The following is a 26,275-nucleotide window of genomic DNA, read 5'->3' as shown; positions in this document are numbered from 1 at the left end:
CATGGTCTGCACACTAAAAGAAAATTGATTAAACAAGAGCTAAGAGCTCATATGGCACTTGTGACGAGGCGAGAAGAGCTAAGAGCCAAGAGATCATATGGTATGAGCTCAATAGATTGATTTAAAAAGGAAAACGAGAGGCTTAATGCCGGTCAAGATTTAAAAGAAAAGCTCTGAGTCACAAAGTCCTTCTAAATATCAAAATTCATTAAGATCCGATCACCCACTCGTAAGTTATAAATACCTAATTTTTTCTAATTTTTCCTCTCCCTTTTGCCCTCCAGATGGTCGAATCTGGGAAAACGACTTTATCAAGTCAAATTGTGCAGCTCCCTGACACGCCTACCAATTTTCATCGCCCTAGCACGTCCAGAAGCACCGAACTCGCCAAATCACTGAACCCCTCCCCCCAACTCCCCCAAAGAGAGCGAATCCAGTACGATTCTATCAATCACGTATTAAGGACATTTGTTTATTCTATCCACCAAGCTTCATCTCGATTCCTCCACTCCAAGTGTTTTTCTAAGATTTCCCTCTCCAACTCCCCCCAATGTCAAAAGATCTGGTCAGGATTTGAAATAAGAGCTCTGAGACATGAATTTCTTCTAAAAATCAAATTTCATTACGATCAGATCATCTATTCGTAAGATAAAAATACCCCAATTTTCATGTTTTCCAAGAATTCCGGTTTCCCCCTCCAACTCCCCCGAATGTCACAGGATCTGGTCGGAATTTGAAATTAGAACTTTAAAGCACAAGATCCTTCTAAATATCAAATTTCATTAAGATCTGGTCACCCTTTCGCAAGCTACAAATACCTCAATTTTCAAAATTACCCCCCCCCCCCGATTCCACCAAAGAGAGCAGATCCGGTCCAGTTATGTCAGTCACGTATCTTAGACAGGTTTCTATTCTTCCCATCAAGTTTCATCCTGATCTCACCGCTTTAAGTATTTTCTAAGATTCCCAGTCCCCCAAACTGCCCCCCCCCCCAATTACGCTTGATCCAGTTGAAATTTAAAATAAGATATCTAAGTTACGAGGTCATTCTAAATATGAAGTTTCATGAAGATCTGCTCACTACTTCGTAAGTTATAAATACGTAATTTTTTCTTATTTTTCAGAATTACCACCCCCCCAATTGAGCAGATCCGTTCCAATTATGTAAATCATGTATGCAAGACTTCTGCTTCTTTTTCAACCAAGTTTCATCCCAATCCCTCCAATCTAAGCGTTTCCCATCATTTTTGGTTTCCCCACCCCAAACTTCCCCCAATGTCACCAGATCCGGTCAGGATTTAAAATAAGAGCTTTGAGACACGATATCCTTCTAAATATCCAATCACCCAATCACCCGTTCGTAAGTAAAAAATACCTCATTTTTTCTAATTTTTCAGAATTAACCCCCCCCCCCCCAACTACTCCAAAGTGAGCGGATCCGTTCTGGTTATGTCAATCATGTATCTAGGACTCGTGCTTTTTTCCCAACAAGTTTCATCCCGATCCCTCCACTCTAAGTGTTTTCCAAGTTTTAGGTTTCCCCCTCCCAACTCCCCCCCCAATGTCACCAGATCTGGTCGGGCTTAAAATAAGAGCTCTGAGCCACGATATCCTTCTAAATATCAAATTTCATTGAGATCCGATCACCCGTTCGTAAGTTAAAAATACCTCATTTTTTAATTTTTCAGAAATACCCCCCCCCCCAACTACCCCAAAGACAACGAATCCGTTCCGTTTATGTCGATCATCTATCTAGGACTTGTGTTTATTTTTCCCACCATGTTTCATCCCGATCCCTCCAATCTAAGTGTTTTCCAAGTTTTAGGTTTCCCCCTCCCAACTTCCCACCCCCGTCACCAATCCGGTCGGGATTTAAAATAAGAGCTCTAAAACACGATATCCTTCTAAACATCAAATTTCATTGAGATCCGATCACCCGTTCGTAATTTGAAAATACCTCATTTTTTCTAATTTTTAAGAATTACTCCCCCCCCCCCAAAAAAAAAATCAGAGAGCGAATCAGTTCCGATTATGTCAATCGTGTATCTGGGACTTGCGCTTATTTTTCCCATCAAGTTTCATCCCGATCCCTCCACTAAGTGTTTTCCAAGATTTTAGGTTTTCCCCCTCCAACTCCCCCCAATGTCATCAGATCCGGTCGGGATTTAAAATAAGAGCTCTGAGACACAATATCATTCCAAACATCAAATTTCATTAAGATCCAATCACCCGCTCATAGGTTAAAAATACTTCATTTTTTCTATTTTTTCCGAATTAACCGGCCCCCCACTCCCCCCAAGATGGTAAAATCGGAAAAACGACTATTTCTAATTTAATCTGGTGCGGTCGCTGATACGCTTGCCAAATTTCATCGTCCTAGCTTACCTAGAAGTGCCTAAAGTAGCAAAACCGGGACTTTAGGTTTCCCCCCTCCAACTCCCCCCAATGTCATCAGATCCGGTCGGGATTTAAAATAAGAGCTCTGAGACACAGTATCATTCCAAAGATCAGATTTCATTAAAATCCAACCACCCGCTCATAAGTTAAAAATACTTCATTTGTTCTATTTTTTGCGAATTAACCGGCCCCCCACTCCCCCCCCCAGATGGTCAAATCGGGAAAACGACTATTTCTAATTTAATCTGGTCCGGTCCCTGATACGCTTGCCAAATTTCATCGTCCTAGCTTACCTGGAAGTGCCTTAAGTAGCAAAACCGGGACCGACAGACAGACCAACAGACAGACAGACCGACAGAATTGGCGATTGCTATATGTCACTTGGTTTACCAAGTGCCATAAAAACTGCATCTTCACAGAATTCACCTCCAGTATTTACAAACTGGGGATTCTTCCTGGCTGCGCAAAAAACTTCTATTTTTAAACCAAGGAACCTAAGCACTTTTACTTATCGAAGGACCACCTACGTTTCATTATACATCTCGAAGCGTTACATGTGATGCCCAGTACTACTACGCGTGGCTAAGGTTGACATGTCATGCTTGGCACATAGCACATGCAGCACGTGATTTATGAAAGTCGGCAGCCCCTCGTTACTTATTTCATAATAAATTAAAAACTTTAGAAATTGCCGGGTAAAGATTTTGCTTGTGTTTTAAGCTCAGATCAATCGGCAACATTAATTTTTTCAAAATTTTAAAAAGGTAGCTTTTTTAATTTTGTTTTTAAATATTGTTGAGGAAAAAATGTTTATTTTTAAAGGCGCTTGTGTTCAGGGTAGGTAAAAGGGCGATTGGGCCAAATCGGACCCCGCGTTTGAAAGGACTCCACGCCACCATCAAAATGAACAACCGGTTTTCGCTATTGTGAAATGTTCTTACAATTCCCGTAAGCGTTGCTTCTGGAAAGATATCACTTTCCAGACTAAAACTAATAAAAAAAAACTATCCCATATCAACAATAAATTAGGAAAGATTAAATAATTTAGCAATTAGAAAGATTGAAAGCGAAGATACAAGGAAAATGTATTATAAAGTCGTTTTAGAAGCATTTGTACAAAGAAATTAGAAATATGTAAATTCACATGTCCACATCCAGTGATGTAAATATCAATAGGCATCTTCAGCAGTTTCATAATATCTAGAGGACACAAAACTAAATTAGCGTAAGCAAAAAATGACTACAAAAAAGAGGTGAGCCCAAAATGAACAAACTGAGCCATCAAATGAGACAAGATCAAGAGAGCAGCATGAGAAATGTACATATACGGCGGATGATACAGAACAATGCAGACCCTCAAAAGTGACAAGACCAATCTAAGCAGCTAAGGCAAAAGGCACCAAAAAAAGCCTGAAGCAATGAGAAACGAAATTAAAGATCGACGAGATATTTAGTTAGAATATTAGAAAAGCTGCCAATTAGAACAAGTCAAAAACAAAATTGGAGAACATAGAAATATGCAGTTAAAAAGATAAGTGGCAGCAAGAACCACAGCGACTCAAAAACGAAAGAGAAGAACAATAAAAATATTCGTTTACAGATACGCAATAGTGAGGATCAGAACAAACCAAAACGAAAATGAAGAACAGAGAAACGTGTGGTTAGAAGATCTATGACCGCGAGAAGAGCGAAATTTGCAGTTAGATCAGTCGTAACCCATCAGATCTCTTGGAAGAATTATTGTGAGACAAAAATATTTATGCTAAATGTTACATTTAAATGCAATATATATATAAGATAAGATAAGATTTATTCATCACGAAACGCACATACAATATTACATTTTACTATTTCCCCAAAGGCTCTTTGGCCTGTAAAAAAGGGGAAAATGAACGAGCCACTTACTCAGAGAAGAAAAAAAATAATCACTTACTCACAGAGAAGAGCAAAAAGGAGAAGAGAGGAAAGTATAAATAAAATGAAAAACTATAGAAAACAAAACTAAATAGACTAATAGATTGAACAGACTAAATTAATTAAGTAGATCTGTAGATAAAATAGACTCCAATGAAATAATCAGGAAATATATATGCATACATACACGCATATACACATATAAAAAGAGATAAAAAAAAGAAGAGATAATATATATATATATATATATATATATATATATATATATATATATATATATATAGAGAGAGAGAGAGAGAGAGAGAGAGAGAGAGAGGGAGGAGGGGGCGCACCTAGCCGATCCACCCCTGCTTGTGTTGCATATCACTATTGAAAATTATTTGAAAAGCCATAATTTAATGCATGTTTATGTCTCCATCTTAATTAGGAGCTGAGATACTCCCAAAAATGCAATATCTTTTTAAGATTTAAAATTCTATAACGGGATCTGCCCCATCTCAAAACCGTTCTATAGCATAAAGAAAACAATAATTCGAAACCATTTCAAGTTAATGCTTATTAAGTGCAGCATGAAACAAAGTGTGGCAGAACTGCGGCACATCGATATGTACACTAGGTAGGAGGGAGTTGGCAACCTCTGTGTCATTTGGTTATCACTATCTAAATTAGTATTTTAAAATTCAGACAATCAGCCTGGCATATAGGCAAACTAGGGGCACATTTCTAGGATAGCAGAGTAGCTAGTACTGGTCAGATTCAAGAAAAAAGTCCATTTTTGCACACTCTTCTGCTTTTGGGAGGGGAGGAGGAGTGGTCTAACCAGGAATGTTGGAGGGGCTTTTCTTATCTACATAATTCAAAATTTAATTTAAAAGGTTTAAAGGTTAATTTAAAATTTAATTAAAAGGTAATTTAAAAGGCTACAAGGTAAAAAAAAACTCAAAATATAAGGGGAAAACGCCAATGAAAAATATATGGTTCCAAATTCGACAAAAATTGGCATCAAAATCTTCATTTTCTAAATGTTTAAAAGGAGAAGATAGCGCGCAAAAAAATTGGCACCACTCTAGTGCTTCCACTCTCAAATGGACAGAGTATAAAACGTTGTTACCAGTCTAGTAGTATGCTCCTGATGAGTCCACATTGATAATATATTGTCATTCACTAAATTTTTATTTTATTTTTTTCATTCAGATAATTTTGTATTTTCATTCACTGGATTAGTGTCTTGCATAGGAGATATATGACCTTATGACTCCTTGGCCAGTTTTTGGCTATTCTATGGTTATTATGTTGGCCTAATGCCAATTTTCATAGAGAATTATAATGTCATTTTCGATGAAAATTTACAGATAAATAAATAAATAGCCTATACATGTATACAATTATTAATCGTTCAATAATGTAAGATACTAATGTTGTTATAGAATTACATAGTTCTGCAGAAACTAATAAGGGGAGAGGGTTCCTTCAATTTATTTCTGGCAGAAAAGGGGTCCCAAATAACCACGTCTTTCTATGCAAACAAATAAAAATCTCAAAAGGGATACCACTGTCTAATAAAAGGAGTCATTCCTATTGAACTTTTATCTGTTTGACACAGTATACAATCCTTGAAACTATTTATATTATGATAAAATACTTACTTACATCGTTCCTAAATGCAGACCACTAAACTTCACTTTCCCTCCTCCCCCCCCCCTGCACCACCTTCTTATATACAAATATACAACCGAAATTATAGGCTATATACGCAGTAAATTTTCAGTAGTGTGACTTTTCTTAAGAATTTAACGACAAACTGTAAACCAGCGACGGGAAGAAAAGATTAGCCTTACTGAAAATTCCTTGAGGATATAAATGATTTGGACTACATCAGGGGGAGGGGCAAGTTTAACGGTCTCCATTTTGGAGATATATTGTCTGAATTTTAAAAAAAGAACTTATAAAAACGTTAATTTAGAATGAAATTTAGAACATATTAAAGTAGTTTCCATAATTTTGTAGTATTTCCTTATGGAGAGCTAGTGCTAAGCTAAATGATATTTAACTAGTACTAATTTGAACTAATTAGAATTTTTCACTGACTATTTATTCAATCAGAAAGTCCTCTTAAAAATTTAATTTGGGTCAAATTAGAGCCAGCTAAATCTCGAAATAGAAAAATTTCACTGTGAATGGGCTTAACAGAGCAGGCTAATGATCCAGTACATATTGAGGAGAGGCACGATTTTTGCTTTGACAAAAAAAAATCTCACCCAGCGACTTACAAATTAGCCTTTCTGTGGGTACGCTAGAAGCGAATAAAATCAACTTAAGTAATGAAAAATAATAAAACAAGACTCACAGCTACATCGTCATCAGTATTTGAACAATCCATTTCAAGCACAAATGATAAAATGCCAAAACAGGTCCATAATTTGGGTAGTAGTGATCATCAAGCGAGACGAACCAAGACGAACCGGAAAAAAAGTAGAGAAATATGACACTAGACAAAACTAATCCAATGCGTATGTAGCCTACTCCATAAAGTAATATTATAGCAACTACGCCAAAAGGTATGGGTAACACATAAGAGTGAAATCTGAGGCTAATTTGACAAATACAATCACTAGCACCATCTAGCGTTTGACAATTCTTAGCATTCTTTCCAAGCTTCATATATTTTTTCCTTAGAAACAGAGATCAGACACTTATTACTAAACTAATTTTGGGAATTATGTTAATTACACTAAATTTACCTTATTAATATATTGACAAGTTGCCCAGAAACTCCAAACGCTAGATGGCATTGGCTTTTTTTTTATCGACACTATCGTCAGTTTCCACTCTTTCAAATTACACATACTGTTTGGCGATACACTAAATAGCAAAGTCGAGAGGTCAACCATCTTCAGAAAATGCAACACCAGGCAGTGTGCACCATGTGGGTTGAATGTGTTGCAAACATGACATTACAATAAGATGACACTAGACAAAACTAGTCCAATGCGTACGTAGCCTACTCAATGAAATAATATCACAGCACTATGCCAAAAGGTATGAGTAACATATAAAAGTGGAGCCAGGAGCTGATTTTGACAAATAAAATCAGGAACGGTAGCTAATGTTTGGCGTTTCTTAGCATTCTTTCCAAGCTTCAGAATTTTTTTTTCTTAGAAATAGAGATCAGACACTTAAATGCACTAACTTTGGGAATCACGTCAATTACACTAAATTTACCTTATTAATACACTGACAAGCTCCCTAAAGACATCAAACGCTAGATGGCATTGGCTTTTTGTCGACACTAACCTCAATTTCTATCTTTTAACTTACACATACTTATTGGCACTACGCCAAATACTAGAACCCAGGGGTTACGCATCTTCAAAACAGAAACATCAAGTGGTGCTTTCCCATGGTTGCCACCTGTAGCACGTAAGTGCTATTTTAGCACTATTTCATCATGTATAGAACTGTGGCATATGCTACTTTGAATGTAGCACTTTTTTTCTTCTATGACTAAATTGAAATTCAAGAAATATAAAATTCAATTACATGATGTGTCTCATATCAAATGTATGTCTGAACATTTTTTATGCATGACAATAATCTAAATACATTTAAATACGGGATATGAGTGTGAGCTTATATTTTCCCATTCAGAGCTCTAATCAGCTCAGGATATCTTTTTATTCCTTTTTATTTTTTATTCCTTTTATTTTTTCCCTTTTATTTTTTTATTTTATATTTTATAAATTTATATACTTACATACATTTATATATTTATTTATATAATTTATATATATTTATATATTTAAATACATTTATATATCAATTTTATATTTTTATTTATTCCTTTTTAATTTTATTCAAAAAGATTAAAAAACTGACCCAAAAACTAATCTAAGTACACTTAAACGGAAAATGCACGCGTCACCGCACAAGCTGCCACACGCCCAATAAATTTGTTGACTGTAGTACCAAAAATCACTGCGTAGAACGCGAATTTGGGCCATTAAAGCACTTTAGAAATTGACCGAGGTGGTAACCCTGCGCACACCAAGTAGGGCTAAAATGTCGCAAATATGACACGAAGAGGTGGGAGGGAAGCGTGCCATACATGGCAGAACACATGACAATCCAAAATGTACAGCAGGTACTGGAGAGTAGACAGCACCTCAAGCCCAATTTCTCACAAAAAAATCCTTGAAAAATTTCAATTAGATATAGAAGCATACACACAAAAAGTTGTTAAAAGCCAAATCAATATCTCCACTTTGAAATTTTTCACATTTAGCATCAGATCATTTAATGGACTCTTTAAAATACCAAGAACAGAGAAAATGTATTCTGACCAATAGATTTGGTTAAATGGAGATTTCTGCAACTAAATGTTTGTCAAACAAATTAGGAAAAAACAGGAATTAAGGCCAAAAAGTAATAAAAAACACCTCCAGATACAGTCAAACTTTTAGTGCCCCCCCCCAATATCAATTCTGTATCCGCCCTAATATGAAGCTATGAAGTGTTTAGTAATAGTGCCCGCCAAATTTAAATAAGATAATAAGATAAATTTAATAAGATAAGCTACAACGCCTTACACCAAACAACTTGAAAAGGTGTGGCTTTTCTTTAAAAGTGTAACTGTCTTAAGGAATCAAAACATTGTTAAAGTTCGAATTTTACACACAAAAGCATTGTCAAATTTAATTAATTAGTTTTGCTTATTTACTTTCGAAGTTCCACATAGCAAAACTGACAAATATATGATAAAACCCTAAAAGCTTCATAATTTTGAAATTAAAAAAAATATATATTAAAATCACAATTTTCAAGCAATAATACATATAAAATGGGTCCAGGGCGGGGGTGGGGGTAATGCTATTATTTTGATATCCTTTAGGTTTGTATTCTCGGAGAGGAACTCCCTATTGATTTCTGTTATATTGATTAAATAAGATTGATTCCTGTTTTCTTCCACCCATATTATTTACTTTGCCAAAAATATTGTGGTTGTTGCATATACATTAGACTTTTGATAAACTAACTTGACTACTTCTGAGCTAAATTGCGTTTAATATTCTCTTCATTCCGTGATAAAAAAAATAAACAAGAAGAACTCGGGACATTTTCTGATAAAATAATTGCTAATAAAACAGCACATCAGAGTTAATAGTATAGTTCTCAATTTTTACTTAAATAAATTTACCAACTTTTCCCATCATATATACAATTTGTGCACTTCTGTATTTTTGGATTATTATGTCATATCAAATCATAACTTAGTTTAGATTCATCTCAAAGTCCATTTTTAAAGATATATAGAGCACATTGTCCTATGTTTATGCCTGCACACAGGGGGGGATACATTTCAATGTATTTCTACTAAACTGCACTTGATTCCCTATTCTAGACATATCTTTGCCAGACAAAATTGCTTCCAGAAGCTTGTGCTAAAAGATGGTGACTTTGGTTAGTGGTTTTGCCTGACAGAAGTCCTTTCAGGGAACCTTTAGGGGGGAGTCCTCACACCCCCTCTTTAGCGGCATCCCTGCCTATGGTACAAAGGGACAATTTTCTTCAAAACATTTGTGGTAAATTTGGAGCAGTCTATATTTCTAACGTACAAATAAAGTGGACACACCACTCAATGCCTTTTTTATGCTCTTTCTGAATGTACTAGCCTAATTACTTTTGTCATAAATTCAATTTTAAGCTGTTTATGGGCAAATTTTCTGTTGTTCATATTACTGACTTACAAATAAAGCGAATACAATGCTTGATGCATTTTTTTAACCAAGAAACTTCAATGTATTTCTACTAAACTGCGCTTGATTCCATATTCTTGACAAAAAAAAAATAATAATAGTGATTTTGGATCAGGCCATTGTTAGTTAGAAAGTTAAATGACAGAATATAACCTTTAATTTTTGGAACTTTTCTTTGGCAGTTATGCCAAATAAGTTTGGCTTTATTTGGCAGTTAGAGAGCTCAAAAATGAGTCTAGAGAAGCTGAAACTTTACGTCATGACAAGCACAATTTTCTAGTTACAATAGTCATCATCATCATCATCATTTTATTTATAACCCATCACAATAAAAAATAAATCATCGAAATCCTGTAATCCTGTTTAACATATATTTTAATAATCCATTTTGGATTATGGAAAAAATTTAGCCTTTATGCTTATGACCCAAAATTAATTGGCCCTATCAATAACCATTAAAGCAATGAAACTATCTAAACCAATATTGATGCCCTTGGAAAGTGGGAACCTAGTATCCAACACTCAACAGTGTAAAATTATTCAACATTATTCACTATGGAAAAAACAAACCTTACTGGGATCACAAGACATCTCAAAACAGCAATTCACATGCAGCACACTGAACAGGTCTTGGGAGTACTGGTTTATGATCATCCTAAACCCAACCTACATGCACAGACAACAGCAGCAGATTCCAACCAAACTCAAGCAAAAAGAACATTCAACAGTAGATGGCGATGCTCTTAGTGGGAAAGATTTGACTCAAATTAGAATTTAGAAAATGCACAGTCCTGTCAACAAGTCAGATCAAGCAACTGTAGAATCAGTGTAGCAGCTAGGAACAAAACAAATAAAAGGTTATCAAGATGCACATACACATCTAGCTGGAAATGTCACATGCCATATGCAAACCCAAGTTTGGTGCCATATTGATGATATACAGGCTACTCTGCAACTTTGATACCATCCCAAGTTTACTATGGTTTGACTGCTCCTCAAGATTGCAATGTCACCCCCTGAAGCTCTACAGAAATCATGTCAAAACCAGGGCGTGTTTCAAATTCCTCTTTAGGAAAAAAGGAAAAATTTTGACCCTCCACTCCCCTATAAATCTTGATTGAAGCAATCATCAGATATCCTACTAAATTCACCTGCAAGGCTTGAGACCATAATAGCAAGCAAAGTGGGGAAGAAAAAAAAGATCCAGCCTTAATATTTCAGATAATACAGTAGGAATCAGTTAATGTGTTTTTACTCTAATTTGATCACTTCTCCAAGTCTATTCAAGCCAATTACTTTAAATTGAAGTTGTCAAATTTTACTTTAGTTTTATGAATATAGATTGAGAATGAATTTACATCACTGTACTAAGCATTGATGTCACCATAATTGATTATAAGTACAAAAAATATGGTTGAATCCTGCTTTCTAGGGCTATAATGAGACAAAGATTGAGATGGCTAGGAAAGGTTCTGGAGATGAAGGATGATTGATTGCTAAAGATTGCCCTTGTCAGCCAACCTTCTATGGTCAAATGAAAAGCAGTTTGTCCCTAAATGAGGTGGTAGGTTGTCCCCAAATGGGGTGGCAGGATGTTGCAAGGAAAGATTTAAGGGAAATGTGAAATTCATGGGAGGCTTTGAATAGATTGGGATGGAGGAACATGTGTAGCTGTTTTGGCCTTGGACAGCTTTGTAGTGAATATTTAGTAGTAGTAAATACTACTGGTAGTTCCTTAATTAAATTTCTATTATTTCTTTTTAATTCCCTAATTAAAGTTTAATCCAAATTGGTTATCCTGGTTCAAGAATCCTTTTTTGAACCAAACATCATAATAGCCTTAATCAAATCTAGTCTTACCATTTCATTCTATTCACTGCTCTTTTTTAATAGAATGGGCACTATCATAAGCATTGCATACAACCACTACCACCCCCCATGATGCTTGGGTATAGACACAGGCAATAAAATAATCTTGGTTATAACTCTGTTGGTGTGTAGCTTCATATTTGCCTAGGATATTAATATTAATTATTACAATAGCCTAGCAGCTCTGATACTGATGATTTTGGACATAGAAAAGAACTCATATTAAAAGAATGTACATGGTGCAGAAAATTTCTTTCAATTTCAAACACTCAAGGTTAGAGTTGAATATAAGCTCACTACCCCTAATTTACAGCTGCTTGTTACTAACAGTCATTTATAGAAGTCTACCTGTCTTAGCTAACTGATTGGTGTGCTGGGTTGGGAATCTGTTGTCTGAGGGGCAAGGTTTTGGACAGGGGTCAGTGGTGTGACTCTGCATGCTCAGCCAGAATTGAACTAGCTTTAAGCTTCCTGGGTGAAGGGCCACAAAACAGAGAGCAGTACTGTCAGTTTGGACCTTAAGGGTCTAGTGCTGTCATACTTACTTACTTAGTTACCTTGGTATGGGTTTAGTGTTTATTCTCTCCTAATTAATTCACTCAAACTAACTAAACTAATTCACTCACAAATGCATCCCCTCCTTGATGAGCCTACATTGAATGAAAATGAAGACATGAAAGCCAGTTTTAGCACAATATAACCAGAGAAAAAAAGGCTTTGATCCTCTCTTCAAAATCAAAAATTTAGTATAATACTTGCATAATTTCTAATGGATTTGACATAAATAAAATGTTGTCTATATATTCTTTGAATTTATGACTTGTTTTATATTTTCTTTCCAAGTGAATATATTCCTATATGAGCCTAACCTAAGTAGTTGAAAAAAAAATTAATTCCAGTTATCAGAAGAGCAGCTCCAACTTTTCAACCCAAGGATATTTCCTTTTGTTTTGTTTTTTTCCAAAAATGTGACATATGACCTTAAGCTTTTCTGTGTTGACATCTATGGCCCTAACTAAAATTGCACATAGAATTTGTCCAAAATATGTGCGTTTTTCCATTTTCTAAGTGCTTAACATACTAGACTTGAAATCCTTTGTCCATGAAGATAGGGATTTGAGTCCTGGGAAGGTAAACAGGAAGTTTGTATGAAAGCACAGAATGCCCCCCCCCCCACTGCATTTCCCATCTAAAGGGCCATGATATGGAGATCAGCACCACCAGTAGGGACTATAGAGTCAAATGCTGTAATCTTTACTTTTAACAAAGATTGCAAAAAGGAGCATCTCTTAATCTCAGCTTCTCAACATTCAACAAACTATAAGCTGTTTTAGATTCACTTTATGCTTTTTTAACTAATCTGGCACCATGCAATGAGGTGGTGTTACTTTAGCAATAACTACCATAGACAAATTTTTCTACAAAAGCACTTTTTGCAAAGATTTATGATAGCCATGCCACATATTTTTTATTTAGTACTGTTTTACCAAATATTTAGTTAATCTGATCCTTTCAAAATAAAGCATTTATTTTTTTAGATATACTGGGTTTCTGCTATATGCAAATTATATTTAGAATCTTGGAAGTTATTGTGATGATAGTGATAAGTATGGTCCTGCAATGTCCTCCCATGGACCTAAACAAGCACCTCATGAGAAAATATACTTTGTCTAATCCATGTGCTAAGCTGTTTGAGCTAACCACTCAAATATCCAGTAAGCAAACTGACCATGAATGGCAAAATGTAATTTTTAATTTCTTGGACTAATGTTTGTTGTTGTTTTCGAGTGATTTTTTTTTTTTTTTTTTTTTTTTTTTTTTTTTTTAATGCACTCCATCATTTGTCTTTTCATATAATGGGTCATATATAAATATGTAACACACTACTCGATTCCTTTATTTATGCTCTTTCTAATTATAATGATTAATTCAACAGGAATCAAGTACATTCCAAAGAAATATCTAAAAACTAAGAGGGAAGGCATCACTGTAGAAGTAGGTCATTTGGGAAAGAAGCATGTTTAGACTACAATTCTTGCTTCATGATATGCAGGATGTTTTTATTAATCAGACATTCAAGTTTCTTTTCATTATTATATGTTATTAAAATTATTTCAAACTATATTTTGGTAAATTGTGTACTTATTTACACACAGAGAGAAATTACAGACTGAGAAGAGAACCAGTTTAATACAGGAGCTTCGTTTTATGACTGCACTAATGTAATGAAGAAATACATTGTTAGGACCATATATATTGGACTATAAGCAGGAGGGTGCCTATGAAAGTGGACAGAGTATATTCGGAAAGAGCTTAAAAAGAGAACACTGTAGTATGTTCAACTTGTCCTTATGTCAGTTTCGAAATCCTTTAGATTGACCCAAATTTCTGGAAACTACTTTAATATATTCTAAAATACTTAGTTTGTTCTATTTCTAATAAATAAAATCTATGATGAAATCTAAATATTTATGTAAAATCTAGAACGCTTAGTTATGTAGGCTAGTAGTATTTAGGAAGGGTATAAGAAAGCAGGCCTACTTAAATGTTTTAAAGTAGACAATTTTCAAAATTTAGCATTTCCTTCAGGAAATTGGGTGTAGGCTACTAAACTGATATCATCTAATTCATTCTTTGTTTTTTTGTAAGGACTAAAGGAAAAAAAATTTCTAGGGTGGTATAGAAGGGAAAAATCAGTTGAATTTTTTTCTGAAGGATCAGTCAATAGGCTACCTGAGTACTACCTATGTTCAGGGGCACCACTAGCCTTTTATAGTAGGGGAGGGGGAACAGAAGTCCAAAATGTGCTGAGAAATTTGGGTAGGTGCTAACAACAACCAGCATTGTTTACTTGGTTTTTAGCTGTTAAAATAATGTTGGTTAGTTGCAGAAAACTGTCATATATTGTAGAGAAAAACTCAGGTATAAAAGATAATCAAGACAAAGACAATGAGGTAAACTTTAAGGCTGTACAGCTTTTCAATTTTCTGCTTTTCTACAAGTAGGCTGATGTAAATAAACCTACTTGTTGATGGAAATAAAACCCTTGGTATCATAAAAAGAACCATCTCCAGCCGACACCCTAGAGTTCTTATGAAGTTATATAAGGCGCTTGTACATCCACGCCTGGAGGTTGGAATGTCATTGGCAGACCCTTTCTTCAAAAAAGATAGGAAGTTGCTTGAGGATGTCCAGCGTCATGCCACTAAGATGGTTACAAACATGAATAAATTTCCATACAAAGAAAGACTACGTCGTTTGAAGCTGCCGACGCTGACATACTGACGGAAAAGGGGTGACATGTTCTTATGAAGTTATATAAGGCGCTTGTACGTCCATGCCTGGAGGTTGGAATGTCATTGGCAGCCCCTTTCTTCAAAAAAGATAGGAAGTTGCTTGAGGATGTCCAGTGTAATGCCACTAAGATGGTTACAAACATGAATAAATTTCCATACAAAGAAAGACTACGTCGTTTGAAGTTGCTGACGCTGACATACTGACGGAAAAGGGGTGACATTATTTTAACCAAAAAAATCCTCTCTAAAAATACCCTTCCATGTCTCTTTGCACAGCCCTTGCATTCTGGTACAAGAGGACATTCTTTGAAGCTCTCCATGCAGCGTTCCACGAGTAGACATAGAAGCCACTTCTTCAGCCAAAGAATCATCAATATGTGGAACCAGCTCTCTGAAGAAACAGTTTCTGCTACTTCAATTGAAATGTTCAAGTCCCACCTTGATAGGGAATGGCTCTGCCAGGAGTTCCTTTACAATTGGGAAGCTGCAGAGTCCTCCACAAGAGTCTAATCTAACAGCCACAATCTACACCAAACCAATTCTTTTTTTTTCTCATGGAGCATCACAAGGATGGATAATCCTTATATTGCTCCAAGCTGCAATTTAAGGTAATTTAAGGTAATGTCAACTTTATCCAGCAGGTCTTTTTTTGACATGATGAGCATGAGATGGTCAAGTCAATTGTTTCCCATAGTTCACCACAATCTGTTCTTGATGATTTTCATCTTGCTAAATAGTTGTTCACCTTTGGCCAATGTCACTGCAATAATTTTTGCAAAAGTGAATGCTCTGTAAACTAAAGGCATCCCTCATCTGTTCTCTTTTTATAGTGAGAACAAATCAGCAAACTCAATGATACTTCCAGCACTTTTGTAAAAAGAATGATAATGTTTTCAGCAAAAACAATGATAATGTTCCCTCTGTGGGCTGGGCATCTTTGATATTGAATATTTCTTCCTGACTTCTTTGAAATATGAGCTTGTGTTCCATTGAAGCATCCACTCATGTTGCTTGCAAAATCATAGCATTGCAATGCCAGTTTTTCTTCATTGATACAAGCCTAGTTCCATATTTGCTGGTTGATTAGCCTATGTCTAGAGTTTTCATTGTAGTTGATTCATTAGTGACAGAATCTAACTCAACTTCAGGAGTCAGTTTTTTTGCTACCTCAGTACAGTCAATACTGCAAGAAAGAATAGCAAAAATATTGCTGACTCCTACTATTTCTTTGTGAAAAATTTCTGAACAGTGAACTTGTTCTAAAGTGTTTTTTTTTCTTTCAAGAGACTCCACAGTGTCAGACCTGAGAGGATAAGTAACTTCCATTTTTTCAGCCCCATCTTCTTCTATTCAGACTCCAATATTTCTCAAGGATGGACCAGGACAAACTTCCCCAAGTGATGTCAGAAATGTTACTTTGATTTCACCACAGCTGTTTACCTGTATTTATTATATGTATTCAAAAAAAAATTAAAAGCTCAAAACAAATTCAAAGCTTTTATAAGGAAACCTGGCTATAGTTCTAAATAAGCTTAGTATACCTTGCAATTCTATGGGCTTATGACTTATCAAAATATATCAGCTGTTTCTAATATTTTGGAAAGAAAAGGGATTATTTCACAACAAGTTTTATCTAATTAGAGCCATGTCTTTTCTGACATAGTAACAAACCAACAAAATATTAAGTTTTTGTTGATTTTGTGCAGATGAAGCAGTAAATTTTGTAGTCCTTTGCCCAATGGAAGTCTTTAATGACATTAGATTGGACTAACTATTATATCAGGTTTTGTGGGTTTGGCTTAACAAATTGTTTTCTAGGGGGGGGGGCAATTGGCTTTTGTCAACATTGCACAAATGAAGCAGTTATTTTTTTTGTTCTTCATCCAACAAAAGTATATGACATTACATTGGACCAAAAAAATACCAAGTTTTGTAGGGCTCTGCTAGACTAGTGGTTCTTTAGGGGGCCAATAGGCTTTTATTGACTTTATGCACATGAAGTAAGAAGTTTTGCTAGGCTTTGCCAGACAAAATTGCTTCCAGAAGCTTGTGCTAAAAGATAGTGACTTTGGTTAGGGGCTTTGCCTCACAGAAGTTCTTTCTGAGAACCTTTAGGGGGGAGTCCCCACACCCCCTCCTTAGTGGCACCCCTGCCTATGGTACAAAGGGACAATTTTCTTCAAAACATTTGGGGTAAATTTGGAGCAGTCTATATTTCTAACCTACAAATAAAGTGGACACACCATGCAATGCCTTTTTTATGCTCTTTCTGAATGTACTAGCCTAATTACTTTTGTCACAAATTCAATTTTAAGCTGTTTATGGCCAAATTTTCTGTTGTTCATATTATTGACTTACAAATAAAGTGAATACAATACTTGATGCATTTTTTAAGCTCTTTACAAATATTCTAATTGCTTCTATTGCATATTCAAATTCAAGCCCTTTTTGAGCTCTTGAAAATAACAAAAATATTTCTAGTTTTTGGGTATAAAAAGGTTTAAAATAGCATAACCTAACAAAACCTAGCCATTCAACATCTTCTTCCATTAACTTTCATATTTTCAATATTTTATAGATAATGCATACTTCAATTGAACATTCAGCATCAAGGAAGAAGAAAACAGCATAATATTGTAAACTTTATTTATCCAACTTAATCATGGAAAATCAGTGCTTGTGGATTATATGACATTACAAAAATAGATTTATTATGAAACTACAGGCTTGAGACCAATGTTTTCAGCCTTTTTTATACCCAAAAACTATAATATTTTAGTCATTGTCAAGAGTTCAAAAAGGGCTTAAATTTGAATTTACAATAGAAGCATTTATTATAGCCTATTTGTAAAGAGCATAAAAAAGGCATTGACTGGTATGTTCACTTAATTTGTAAGTCAACAATATGAACAATGAATAACCCCATAGTCAACCCTCAATGATTATTGCCTGCCTTTTTCTCTTATTTCAGATACAGCTTATATACTGTGGTTAGCACCAATATTTTAAAAACTAGTTTATGCATAAAATTACTTGCCAGTGACAGGTTTAAATGGGCTAAATATTAGGATTTGGTTATAAAGATTGGGTTAGGTTAAAACTGAATTTGCAACAAAAGCAATTATTATAATCAAATAGAGCATAGATAAGGCATAGTGTTGCATTTCACTTTATTCATGGTTCAGATATATGGACTGCTCCATATTTACCAAATTTGAAGCTAGATTTATTAGGATTTGGATTTAAGGGTGTACTTTTGCAAGCCTATAAAACAATGTATACTATTGTGATTTTTTCTTCAAGTTGACTCATAAAGGCTTGGTAAAATTCTAATTAATTGACTTCTTGCTATCTCAGAAAGGGTTTAGGTTAGGAAAATAAAACTTTCAGGGATGAATCTACAGACTAAAGTATGTCCCAGGAAGTTATTTTGAAGCAACTACCTCTACTCCTTCTCCCTCTAGAGTGCCCTGATGTTCAATGACCTTTAAAATATGTGTGTCATAAAAGTTAAACCTTGCAAAAATAGATCTTCTGCTTAATTGAAGCACAACAAAAACTTTTTCAGCTGCATAACTTTGCTCAATTCCATTTTATAAGGTTTTAAAGATATGCAAATACATTTCCAAAATTTGAGAAAAAAAACATTGATATGGCTCAAAATTCTACTCAAATAACAGGAACTGAATTTTTCAGAACTAAAGGCAGAGAAAAGCAACCAGTAACTGAAAATTAAGGTAAAATGTTGTTCTGTCAAAATTTCAATAGGTCATGTAGGCAAATTTCAGAGCCTTCTAGAGGGAGAAGGAGTGAAGGTGGGTACTTTAAAACACCTTCCCAGGACATTCTTTAGCCTGGAAACCCATCCCTGAAGGTTTCATTTTCCTAACCTTAGCCCTTTCCGAGATAGCAAGAAATCAATTAACTAGAATTTTACCAATCTTATCAAGGCATAGTCTACCAAGTAGGCCTATAGCCCATTCCTAACCTAACAGAGTTCCTCATCATAAATTTTACCCAGACATTGGTGTGGAATATGCTAGCTATTACTCGTTGACTATTTTAAGTTGATCCTTATTTTCAAATATTCTTACCGCTCTTTTGCATGATCTCTATTGTTGGAATTCAATTCTATTTTAAATTCTTCTTCTTCTTCTTATTCAGCAGACGGGCTTTTCAGTTGATACTATTTAGCCCTTTTCCTTTTGGCTCACTCTGTGAGATCAACAGAGCTATGGAGCTGGTTAATCTTATATGATTTGTATCTGCTCAGATTTCTTGAAGTATATCTTTTGATACCAGTAGCCTAGTTGAATTATAAGAGAGTATATATTGATATCTGTGCTCTGCGGGAGAGTATGGTCAGCAAGACTCTTGGCTGTTAGTGGAATTTTGTGGTGTTTGAAGCATTCTAACATTTTACATCGCAGGGTATACTGTGCAGACGTCAGCATATTACATTCAAATAGGCAGTGATCTATTGTTTCATTCTTAAGATTACATGACCTGCAAAGGGGGGACGAGGGAACTTTGCCACTTGAATTAGGGATCTGATATGAAAATGCCTGAGAATTTAGCCCATTTGAACCTGACCGAATCCTATGATAAATCTTGGAAAGGTGCTTACTTGGGAAAGGTGATGGGGTAGGATTCTTATTATTTATCAGTACCTCTGTAAATCTCCAGCGGTAAATATCTCTAATGGGGATTGGTCTCCCACTTGGCTGGTCAATATTTAAAGCATTTTTGGCTATTTCATCTGCCTTATGGTTACCTATTATACCTGAGTGGCTTGGAATATACTGTATATGAGTTAAAATACCTTTTGAAGCAAACATATCAATAATCCTAAGACAAAGAAATGTGTCAATATCCATCTTATTTTGAGAAGCTGACGAAAGAAGCTCAAGGCTTGACAAAGCCTTTAGCTTCAAATTTATTTGAAGAAATTCAAATTTATGCTAGGTAAGTATTACTCTATTTCTTCTACTAATGGTAAATTAACGAATCAAAAACTACTTTTCGGCTTAGCTCTTTCTATCCATTTCTGCCGCTAAATTCAACTTATTGATGTCATTCCTCTAAACAAGCCATGAGCCTAAATGTATTTTTTAATCCAAAACAGGAGAAAAATAGTATTTATTTAAGATAGTATTGGCGTGAATGATGTAGTGTAAATCAAGGGCTATGGATCTGTATAGAGAAAGACAGTTAAAAACAAAATAGTCCAATCCAACCAGACCAAAAAAAAAACTGACTCTTGAAAACTTTGACTTTCTGACGTACAATTGCATAAAATAGAAATATTTTGTAATGGAATATGAATTTTTAGCTCAAATTGCCTATCAAGTTTCTGTAAAGAAGCATTAAAAGATTTAAAGCCGAACTGGCCAGCCATCACAAAAGACAAGAAAATAATATAAAATGACAAACAGGTCTATGGCCAGTAAATAAAACGAAGAGAAACACCAGAAACAGCCACCTCCATCAAATAATAAAAGTAACTGAATTACAAATTTTTAAATAAGAAATGAACTAAAATATATATTTGCGACATAATTTATGCAAAGATTTTGAACTGCTATTTTTTGGGTTTCATACTTGAATTAATCCCTTCGACAATTCTTTTTTTAAATTAATATCATAAATAGAGCCAATATTTTTATTACCAGTATCTCTAATAGCTGATAAGCCTGCAATTTTTTTTATTTCCAATGCCTCAAGAGCCCATTGAGTGAAACCTTTATCATTAGAAGTGTCTGTTCCTTTCTAAAACTGCACAAAATGGTCCGGTTATAAAATATATGTTCTGCCAAAGCCCAAGTGTAACTTACTGGATATTTTGTGAATTTTAGAGCATTATCTATTTAATTCCGGTGCTCAGAAAAATACCCCACAAATTATTGGCACGTTTGACCGACGTAAAACTTTCCACAAGTGCATGCATTGCTGTGCACTCCATTTGCCAAACTATTACGTGTTATATCCTTTCCAGAATTTCGATAACTAATCAATGGTTTGATTCATTTAAAACAAGCTGAAAATTATGTTTCAATAAAGTTTGTTTAACTTTTTCGAAAAAATACTGTCAAAAAAAAGGAATAGGACTACCAGAAATGACATAAAAGCCCTTATACTTTTAAAACAAGATAAATTTCTTATCATCACCAGAGTTGATAAAGGTAACACAATCATCATAATCGATAACAGTGATTATGAACAAAAAATGAAAGTCATTATCTCAGATAAGATTACTTACAAAAAACTTAGTTTATCTCCCATTCAAAAAAATACACGAAAATAACATGACATGAATTGGAAGTGCTCCAAAACAACTTGAAGAAAATCCTTGATTTTAACACAGATTTTTCCCTGGAGGTTATTCGGCACCAAAAATTTACGGATCTCCTCAGATCCATAAGAATAATACTCATCGTCTAATTGCGTCAACTATTCATTTCCCAGTTTCTAAATGAGGAAATGGTGAGCTGAAAGTGAGAAAATAAAGGAAATCCTCTAAGTCTAATTCAGGTTAATTTAGTTTTGGATTTTATAGAAATGTCCGCTATTCAATGTTTTCGTCTGTCTCCTTACTTCTTGGTTCATGGACGATGTTTTATTTTTTTGGGAACATGGCTTGGATTCCTTGATTTTGTTTCTTGACTATTTCAACAGGTTTGACAAAATAAAAATTTACACTAGAGCTGGAAAAACAAGAAACCTTTTTTAGAAATATATCTAAAAAGGCTACCCTTTTTATATATATTATTGATGAAAAGCGATAACGGTTTACTTTTTCAATTTAACGAAAACTAACTCATAATGACAGGCATGTGAATTTTCGTTCAAATTTCAGTAAAAAAGGGAACAGTCATATAATTGGTGGATAGAGTTTTAAAAATTTATCCTCTAGAGTATTGTAATAGCAAATTATTGTATTTGCGGGATATTTTATTTTGCAACAGGAACTCCGTAAAACTTATAAATGAAATAATAAAGAAAAGGCAGATTAAGCATGAAAAAGGTAATAAAACGAAGATTCTCAACTTTTGCACCCTACAATTTTCCATAGATATATTTCATTAATTTACATAGTAATTCTTGGGAGGAATATTAAACAGACTTTATCGAAACATAATATGTCATCATGTTTTAAATTAATAAGACCATAGAGATAAAAAAAAAACATACTTTTGCAGGTTTATCAATCAATAGAGATACTGGTAATATAAATATTGACCTTATTTATGAAATTATTTAAAAAAAATAAACCCATATTTAAAAATGAAATATTGCAAAGTGTCCAAGGGACACTTTGCAATACTATGAAACCTAAAAGAATAGCAGTTCAAAAGTTTTACATAAAGTTATATCTCAATAATATATTTCAGTTCATTTGCTATTTAAAATTTTTAATACAGTTACTTTCGTGATTTGATGGAGGTTGCTGCAAATTGTAAATGTAATTAATTATATATCATATTTTTCATTTTAATTTATTTTAGTTATATTTGTATTCTTAATTTTTAGTTTCTATATTTTCTTACGCTGAAGACACCTTGCTATGTATGGCCAAAATATTCGTTGGATTTTGTTGTTTCTCTTTGTTTTATGTACTGGCCAATGACCAATTTGTTGTCTTTCAGTTATTTTCTTTGTTTAAAGATGCATTAGGTTTAAACTGTGTCCATTTGACATCCTTTCTGACTTCACCTAGGACATCAACCTAAAGATACTATTGATAATTGCTATTGTGCTATCTTTAAGTAACTTAACCAGACTTAGCACATTTTGGGATCTTCTTAGGATAATGTTCCTAAAATTCATTTTGAAAAGAAGTCGACAGAATTCAAATTAGTAAAAAATGATTTAATAAGCTATATCTCAGAATATAATCACTTTAATAGGTGTTAACGAATTATATTAGTGAGTAACTTGTACCTCCGTTGTGTTTACAAAAGATTGTTTTTGAGAGTGCTTCGATTTCTTTTTTTTAACATTAGTTAAGGGTCGAAAATCAATAGATTTTTGGTAGACTCTAAGATAAACTTGTTTTATGCTTTTTTTTCTTTAAGTGGTCCGAGGTGCCTTTTGTGGACAAAAAACATTGCTTTTATTGGCTTTAATCGGAAACATTTATGCCTGTTGTCATATTTTCCTTACATTCCCAGAACTTACATTAGTTAAAATTGGTGCATAGGATTGTTCAAGGAACTGTATCATAAGTTATAAGCCCCTCAACTTTCAATGTAACTATTGCAGATATAAATATTTCAATTAGTTGTTATATTTAATTTTAACTTTTACAGCGAGAAGCTGAATAAACCAAAAAAGTGCGATTTATATTGCTTCTATCCCTTGGTTTACCCTTGAATCGCTGAATCATTGCTGAATTAGAGAAAGTGAAACTAAAGTCTTATTTGCTCTGCGAAAAGAGATCATGGCATGCACTTGATTAAAAAAATAATCTTAATTTGTGATTTGAGATTTATTTTTGACAAGTAGCAAAGCGATATTCAAATAATTATTTGGCTGAATGCATTGATGTCTGAAAATTAGAGGAAATTTAATTAATTTACATCTGTTACTGAATGTTTTTTCTAAACTTTAGCATCCCCAAGTGTTTCAATTACATCTTTTCTTTTTCACTTTGGTACCCAACGTAACTTAATGTTATTGATCAGAGATATACAGTCAAAATCAGAAACCGTGTTATTCTGGGAGAGGGCCTTACCGATAGTTTTAATGCATCGACAGGTGTGAAAAATAGCTGATTTCTTTCACTGGAGCTGTTTTAGCTGGTCTTTTCTACTGACTTATCACTTTTTGACAGTTCTTCGTATCTCCTCACCGTTGGAACAATGATTGACAAATCAGCCTATGCAGATGATATTGACCAAGTTGATGACAACCTTGAGAATCTTTAGTCCCAAGTCGACAACATCTAGTTAATTACCGGCCACTTTGGAATGACTATCAATTCTTCAAAGAAAATAGCCATATTTTGTTTACGAAAGCCAAAAAACTAAGGAAGTTTAAACATCAAGCTCTTTGGTGACAACTTAGAGTGAATGGAAGATTTTACCTTAAAATCTTCATCATATCCAATAGCAAATTCTAAAATGATTTAAGAGGCGCTAAATGCTTGCCAGATCTTTTTTAAGTCCCTGATGCTTATTTGATGCTTATCAATAATATAAAAACAGAACAAGTATAATTTAAGCATATGCAGGGTGTGGACACACTCTAAAGGAGTCGAATTTTATTTGGGACGAATTGGGCTGGTCAAGGTTTGGCAGACGATTTTCCAAAAAATACCTTGTATTTGAAATCTAAAGAATTTTGCATTTTCAAAATTTCCAGGCCTCCCTTTGATTTGAATCATAAATGCAGAGACCCTGCCGTGGGGCTGCGATCTCTTGCATATCCCTTTTGGCTTATTTTGCAACCGGCTGTCGAAATATCTAGCAAAACTTTTATTTGGCAAACTCCTTTTTGTTCAAAAATTCAAATCACATTACGGCCAGTAGTTTTTAAAGATTGGTCATAAGGGTATGGTAGGCAAGAGCTGATCTCTACCTTTACATCAGTTTTAAAGATTTTATTAACTTAAAAAACGAATAGGTCTGTATACATATCGTATTCAGAAGGCTTAGCCTACAATCAATCAAAGACTGCAGGTCTAGGGTATAAAACCAGTCTCCAATTGAGCAAAATTGTGCAAAACAAAGACCTTTACATCTTGTTACATAATAGAAATCGAGAAAAATTGTAAATATCAATCAATAGGTTCAATTTAATCTATGTATCAATGTTATGGGGGGGGGGTTCTTATAAGGTTAAGTTAAGGGGATGTGCAAATCTGAACATGGGAGCAGGGTAGTTAAGGGGCATAGACTGAGAGGGTTCTATTGACAAATCTCTATAACCATGGATACAGAATCATTATTGTGATGTTTAGGTCTCCCAAGTTGGGCAGATTCCCTTGGGAACAGTCCAATAGACAATAGGAACTCTACCTGATACCTTGACTCATAGACAAAGACAATTATTGACAATAACTTTATTTTCTTACTTCATACACAACTTTAGATTAAATGACTTCTGTATGAGTTAGCTGTATATTGTGCATCAAAGACAGAGCTTTACTTAATACTCTCCTGGCTTTTAGGTCTACCTTATATATCCAGAATCAACCCAGATATCTAAATTGAGCACTGGGTAGACTGACCTCAGAAAGGTTGCAATACAACTGTTCTTTTAATTATCCAACATATGGCCTAACCTTGCAAAAGATTTATTACAACAAGGATTTTCACCTCTAGTTTGTTGACCAAACCAGTAATAGAAATCTGGTTTCTAATTGGCTTTAATCAAAAGTTACATTTTTGAATCCAATTTTGATCGTTTAAAAAGTATCATTTTTTGCTTGCTGTAAAACTTGTGCCAAAAGCACAAATCCCATGAGATGATGAATTTACACTTTAATATCTTTAGATGTATAAGAGATTCTTATTCTAAAACTTTCTATAGTGAACAAATGAGGGATTTGGTTCTGAGTTCTGTAAAGGGGAGGGGGGTTGCTGGTCCATATGTCATATGTCACATATCCTCTATCCTGCTGTAGATTGACACCCTTGTCAATTGGGGGGGGGGGGTCTTATAAAGTTTTGTTAAGGGGATATGCAAATCTGAACATGGGAGCAGGGTAGTTAAGGGGCATAGACTGAGAGGGTTCTATTGACAAATCTGTACAACTAGGGAGACAGGGTTCTATTGACAAATCTCTATAACTATGGAGACAGAATCATTATTGTGATGTTCAGGTCTCCCAAGTTGTACAGATTCCCTTGGGAACAATCCAATAGACAATAGGAACTGTACCTGATACCTTGACTCATAGACAAAGACAATTATTGACAATAACTTTATTTTCTTACTTCATACACAACTTCAGATAAAATGACTTCAATATGAGTTAGCTGTATATTGTGCATCAAAGACAAAGCTTTACTGAATACTCTCCTGGCTTCCAGGTCTACCTTA

At 34.5% G+C, this 26,275-nt stretch overlaps 2 protein-coding genes across 5 annotated transcripts in view; both read left to right on the top strand.

Annotated features, from left to right (window-relative positions):
* The window catches only part of LOC136034542 (E3 ubiquitin-protein ligase MARCHF6-like), a 289,901-nt gene that overhangs the window by 30,991 nt on the left and 232,635 nt on the right, over nt 1–26,275 (top strand). The window lies entirely within an intron of this gene.
* The window catches only part of LOC136034544 (uncharacterized), an 86,446-nt gene continuing 84,900 nt past the window's right edge, over nt 24,730–26,275 (top strand). For 3 of the 4 annotated variants that reach the window (XR_010619201.1, XM_065715775.1, XM_065715776.1), the window contains exon 1: nt 24,730–24,781. The gene's annotated coding sequence lies outside the window, so the exon portion shown is untranslated. Of the gene's footprint in view, nt 24,787–26,275 lie in introns of all 4 variants that reach the window. The other variant, XR_010619202.1, reaches the window with a different exon arrangement.

This window comes from Artemia franciscana, chromosome 13 (assembly GCF_032884065.1).
Source record: "Artemia franciscana chromosome 13, ASM3288406v1, whole genome shotgun sequence".
NCBI classification, from domain to species: Eukaryota; Metazoa; Arthropoda; class Branchiopoda; order Anostraca; family Artemiidae; genus Artemia; species Artemia franciscana.
This window is presented reverse-complemented; position numbering and strand designations above follow the sequence as displayed.